Genomic DNA, 6453 nt, shown 5'->3' with positions numbered 1-6453 from the left:
TTTGACCTCCGAAAAGGAGCTATAAAAATTCAAAACACCCAACTAATGCACCAAATGGGGAAATCACAGATGAAAAAGGGAAACTAATGGGACTTAAAATCCAGTATGACAACAAATAAATCATACCTTATGAAAGAAAGTTATCATGTCTACAATTTGTTGTATCAATGAAACTGGGATTTTAATGGTGTCTCACCAATAACCTATGTTGGATAGAATACCCTAGTTATTCAGATAGTGAGCCTTGAGACTTCCCAATTTTTTATCATCACCGTCCAGTACAGTGTTCGAAAAGTCAACCCAGGACGACTAATTGGCCCATGCCCAAGCCGAGTCAATTCTGAGTAACTCGGGCTGAGTATCGTCGCAGCTGAAAACTATCAGGAAAAAAATACAAAAAAAGTTTTAAAAATAGAAAATATATTCAAAGTAAAATTCAACAAAATATAACTAATTGTAGTTAAAATAGTAGTGAAAAAATAGATTTGAGTTTGTGGCAGGGGGTATTTTTGAAATATTTTGAAAAAGATGGGAAAATTTAAAAGTAAGTATTCATGGCAAAAATACTTTTCAATATTTTTCAAAATGATCGAAATCATAAATAAACATGATACAAATATAATTCTTATTTTTTTAGGATTGTTTTATAAATTTTTTAAAGCTTTTTGGATCCCGGAGTCGGACCTCCAACTCAAGACAACTCGAGCTTGGAAAGGGCTTAAGTGTAAGTAACTTGACCGATTAGAAACTACTCGACCGACTTTTCAAACGCTGGTCCTGTATGTGTTATGTTAGCCATGCAAGCGTGGATGCAATCATCACATTGAATATCATACCAGTACTTAACAAATTGGCTGATGAGTTAGAGTATCCTGCCATGGATGGCCAATCTCAAAAGCGTATCTTTTTGGAAAGGTTATTCTTCAACCGTCCCCATCACTATAACACTCTGTATTTGATGTGCCCGAAGTGCTACAATAATAGTAACTTAAATCTTTTCGTTAAAGGAAGTTAAACATTTGGAAGATTTAGCACGATTGAAAGCCCCCATCAACCCTTTCTTCACCGTATTTTTCTCCCTCTGCAGCTCTCGTCGGCTCGCACCAGCTCACCCCAGCCTCCGTTGCTCATCAAACTGGATATTTTCTCTCGTCTCTCACTCACACTCTCTCTTATATCTTTTCTAGTAGCATCTCTAGCTGAAACCTCTCTCTTGCACTCTTTCTTATATCTCTGCAATTCCATTATGTCTCTTCAAATCTCCATCTTTCTCACTACCTCTCATGTTGTCTCTCTTTCTCTTACTCTCTCTCTTTGACTCCTTCAAAAATCTCTCTCTCTCTAATTCCAGCAAACCTTTTCTCTGCAAATCTTCCCCTCTCTGAATCCCCAGATCTCTCTCTCTTTACTGATCTCTCCATCTCTCTCTATAAAACCCAAAATCCCTCTATCTTACTGTCTTTCTTGGAAAATTCCTCTTTCTCCCTCTCTTTCTAAAGTATCCTGGTAGTAGTAATAAAGGCAAAGGTAGCTTCCCTATGCTTTCAAAAACTTTAATAAGATGTGGTCTTTTCTGTTATGGATGAAAATATAGTCACTTTTCGACAGCATTTTCTGTTGAAATTTAACAGTAGAAAACAACTTCAAAAGCATGGTGTTTATCAATTTGTGTTTTGATCTTCATAAATCTATAAAGAAATCATTTGATAAGACATAAATAAGATGATATCTATGTCTTAATCAAAAGCGTGTTTGTTTGGGTAATGTTCTTCTTCAGCCATCCTCATTACTATAGCACTCTGCATTTGATGTGCCCAAAGTGCTACAGTAATAGGAACTTAAATCTTTTCGTTCAAGGAAGTTACACATTTGGAAGATTTAGCGCGACTAAAAGCCCCCATGAACCCTTTTTTCCGCCATATTTTCTCCCTCTCCCTCTGCAGCTCTCGTCGACGTGCACCAGCTTGCCCCAGCCTCTGTTGCTCACCAAACTAGATATTCTCTCTCTTTTTTCACTCACACTCTCTCTCATATCCTCTCTCTAGTGTCCTCTCTATCGGAACCTCTCTCTTGCTCTCTCTCTTATATCTATGCAATTCCATTATGTCTCCTCAAATATCCATCTTTCTCGCTACCTCTCATGTTGTCTCTCTTTCTCTTACTCTCTCTCTCTTTGACTCCTTCAAAAGTCTCTCTCTCTCTCTAATTCCAACAACCCTTGCTGCACAAATCCTCCCCTCTCTGAATTCTCAGTTCTCTCTCTTTCTCTTACAAATCTCTCCATCTCTCTATATGAAACCCAATATCCCTCTATCTTACTATCTTTCTTTGCAAATTCCTCTTTCTCTCTCTCTTTCTAAAGTATCGTAGTAGTAGTAATAAAGGCAAAGGTACCTTCCCTATGCTTTCAAAAATTTTCAATAAGATGTAATCTTTTCTGTTATGGATGAGAATATGGTCACTTTTTTGCATCATTATTTGCTGAAATTTAACAGTAGAAACAATTTCAAAAGCATTATGCTAATCAATTTATGTTTTGATCTTCATAAATCTATGAAGAAATCATTTGATTAAGACATAGATAAGATGATATAGCATAAATAGAAACGAATTTCATTAGATGATTAATAAGAATTATTATGATCGGTTTAGGGTGGCTACTAATATGGATTAATATAAAATCAAATTTGGATCAAAATCTCTTTATAAAACTTATTTGAACATATTATCAAATACTTTGCATGTATGTAACCCCAAGCATACAAGAAGCATAAGCATATATCTATAATAAGAGCTCATTAAATGATTTATTCAAATCATCAATCTATTATCCTCTATTTCATACTCTATTATTGTCATCAATAACACCAAGATGAATAACTAAAAGTATGGAACGAACTCATCAATATCCTGTGACTAGAACTTGTAGAGCGCAAGTAAATCCACACATTTAAAGCATCATAAGAATGCCAAATATTGCTGGAAAATCTAGAACATGAATGGATTAGTAGCAATGTAGAGAGAAAAAGTAATAGAAATGTGATAGAGTAAGATGGTTTCACAATAGATGATTAAGGTATTCCTTGCAAGGCTATAGATGCACCCTTGGATTCAAGGTACCTCTAAATGCTTTGTGAGAGAGTGAAGGAACAAGGATGTTGAGAGAGAATGGATATGTAACACACCAAACCCTCCCTTCCCCTCCCCTTTCCCAAAACCTTACCTCAATATATAGTCATCAATCACACCAAGATGAATAAATAAAAGTATAGAATGAACTCATCAATATCCCTTAACTAGGACTTGTAGAGGGCAAGTAAATCCACACCTTTAAAGTACTATAAGCATGTCAAATATTGCTGAAATATGAATAAATTAGTAGTAATGTAGAGAGAAAAATTAATAGAGAGGTGATGGAGTAAGTTGGTTTCACAATTAATGATTAGGGTATTCCTTGCAAGGCTATGGATACCACCATTAGACTCAAAGTACCTATAAATGCTTAGTGAGAGAGGGATGGAACAAGGATGTTGAGAGATAATGAGAGGTGTAACATACCAAACCCTGCTGATTGTCACACGATCCGTAAAGCTTTTAAGGCTTTAACAGCCGGTCAATGATGATGATGGCTTAAGTCATCTTCAAGCAGAGCTTGAAACTATTGTTGAGAATGAGATGGGTTAAGCCATCTCTGGGCAGCTTGAGACTACTGTTGAGACTAAGATGGGTTAAGCTTCTCTGGCTAGCTTGATACAACTGTTAAGATTGAGATGGGTTAGGTCATCTCTGTACAGCTTGAAACTACCGTTGAGACTGAGATGGGTTAAGTCATCTCTAGGTAGCTTGAAACTGCAGTTGAGACTGAGATGGGTTAAGCCATCTCTTGGCAGCTTTATACTGACGTTGAGAGTGAGATGAGTTAAGTCATCTGAGCAACTTAAGACTTCTGTTGAGACTGAGATAGGTTAAGCCATCTTTGGACAGCTTAAGACTACCTTTGAGACTGAGATGGGTTAAGCTATCTCTGGGCAGCTTTAGACTGCCTTTGAGACTGACATGAGTTAAGTCATCTCTGGGCAGCTTTAGACTGTTGTTGAGGCTGAGATGAATTAAGTCATCTCTAAGCAGCTTTAGACTGCCTTTGAGGCTGAGATGGGTTGAGTCATCTCTAGGGCGTTCATTATATATCTTTCATCAAACGTTCATATTTAGCCTTATATGGGACTAAGTGATATACTTTTAAAACAAAATATATTAATAACCCTTCTAACAGTCATTCACACCTTGATCTTTGTTAAGTGTTCATTAGAATGTATCTAGTCTTGTTTAAGACAAAAGTATACCCAATAAATAGTTCGTGGCTACATCCCTCCGAGGGATTTTCATCACATAATGAACCATTAAAGGTCAAATGACTTAAGCTTTCCACCATCGAAGGCTCAAACATATGTCACAAAAGCATCAATTCCACAAAAGTGGGTAATATCACAAAAGCCGTAATCATTACTGTGCCACAAAGGCTACTCATAAAATCTCAGTTATAAAGCCTTATCAAGTAATTCACAAATGCTCTAACACTTCACTTAAGCATCAATTATGAAGATCAATAAATCCATCCAAGTCCCATGGCAACCACACTCCTTTCAATTGGGTCAATACTAATACCATTCGTTAATGGATCAACAACCATCAACTGTGTAGGAAGATAGCTTTCTACCTCTTATGGAGTGATATTTTTTATTAATATGCTTTGACATGCCATTTTACATTAGGTATTTTCAAATGGCTACTGCCGCTTGCTTATCGCAATATATCCTTGTAGGCCCATGTCCATATTTGGCTAGTGGCATTTTACTAAGAAATTACCTTAACAATATTGCCTCTCTTGAAGCATGATACAATATAATATACTCTGCTTCAATAGTAGAGTGTGAGATACATTTTTGCTTCTTATTGCCTGATGAGACACATGTCCCTCCAAAGGTAAATAGACATCAAGTTGTTGATCTATACTCATCAACATTACCTCCTAAATTAGCATATCATTATATCCCTCAAGGATTTGATCTTTAGTGGCATAACATAAGTGATAATCATGTGTTGCTTTTTAATATCTAAATATTCTCTTCACTAGTTTTCAATGCTCAATACCAAGATGATCATATAGCTACTAGGAACCCTTACTGCATAAGCTATATCGGGTCTAATACAATTTATCAAATAATTAAGTGACCATACAACCTGTGTATAAGGGCATTCATGAATTATTTTCTTTTCTTTATTAGTTGTAAGGCACATTTCTTTTGTTAATTTACAATTTTTTTCTTTTAGGGTAGCCATAGGTTTAGAATTCTCCAATTTAAATTTATTTTGTACTTTAAGAGTATATTGCTCTTGGTCAATATATAACAATATTTTATTTATGTTTCTAATAACTTTAATTTCTAGAATATAGCCAACATGTCCCATATCTTTCATCTCAAATTTAGAGGACAACCACATCTTACATTCCTCAATGGCTTTTCTATCATTTCATGTTATGATTATATCATCTATATATAAGACCAAAATTAAATGAATACCCACACTATCATTAGCATACACAATAATCTGCAGTGATATTATTTAGTCCATATTCTCTAAGCGTATATGAGAATATCAAATACCATTGTCTTGAAGATTGTTTTTAAACCATATAATGATTTAAAATTAATTTGCATTCTTTATTTTATCGACCTTGATATTCAAAATCTTTAAGTTAAGACATGTAAATTTCTTCTTGTAAAACAACATTTAGAAAAATTACTTTAACCTCCATTTGATGAATCTCAAAATCATAATAATTAACTATGGCTAATATTATTCTATTGTAAGATTTTTTGGCAACAAGTGAATATGTTGCTTTGTAGTCAATGCCTTCTTTTTTACTAAACCCTTTAGCCACCAGCCTTACATTATATCCGTTAACACTTCCATCAAAATTAAAGCTTCTTTTAATATATCCATTTACAACCAATTGCCTTTCTATTTGTAGGTAATTTTGATAATACTCATGTTTTATTATTTATTAAATACTCATATTCAGTTTTCATAGCTTCCATCCAACTCATTGCTTCAAGTGAACTAATAGCTTCCTTAAAATTACATAATGCTTCATTATAATATACATAATTATCTAAATAACTCGGTCTTTTAAAGGTAGATTGGGTTTCCTACCAAATCATGGCTTAAAGGTTCTTACATTAGTAGATTTTGAAGGCACTCTATTTAATATATATGTTGTTGCCATGATAACTTGTCCCCAACATTGATATTTAACACCGGCTATTTGAATTATATAATTGACCATATCAATTAAAGTCCCATTTTTCCTCTCAGCCATTCTATTTTGTTGCGGGGTGTCAGGCAAAGAGGTTTGCCTAACTATTCCATTATTACTATAAAACTCACTAA

This window comes from Amborella trichopoda, chromosome 8, assembly GCF_054954075.1.
Source record: "Amborella trichopoda isolate Santa Cruz 75 chromosome 8, AtrichopodaSantaCruz75HAP2 v2.0, whole genome shotgun sequence".
Taxonomy (NCBI): domain Eukaryota; kingdom Viridiplantae; phylum Streptophyta; class Magnoliopsida; order Amborellales; family Amborellaceae; genus Amborella; species Amborella trichopoda.
This window is presented reverse-complemented; position numbering follows the sequence as displayed.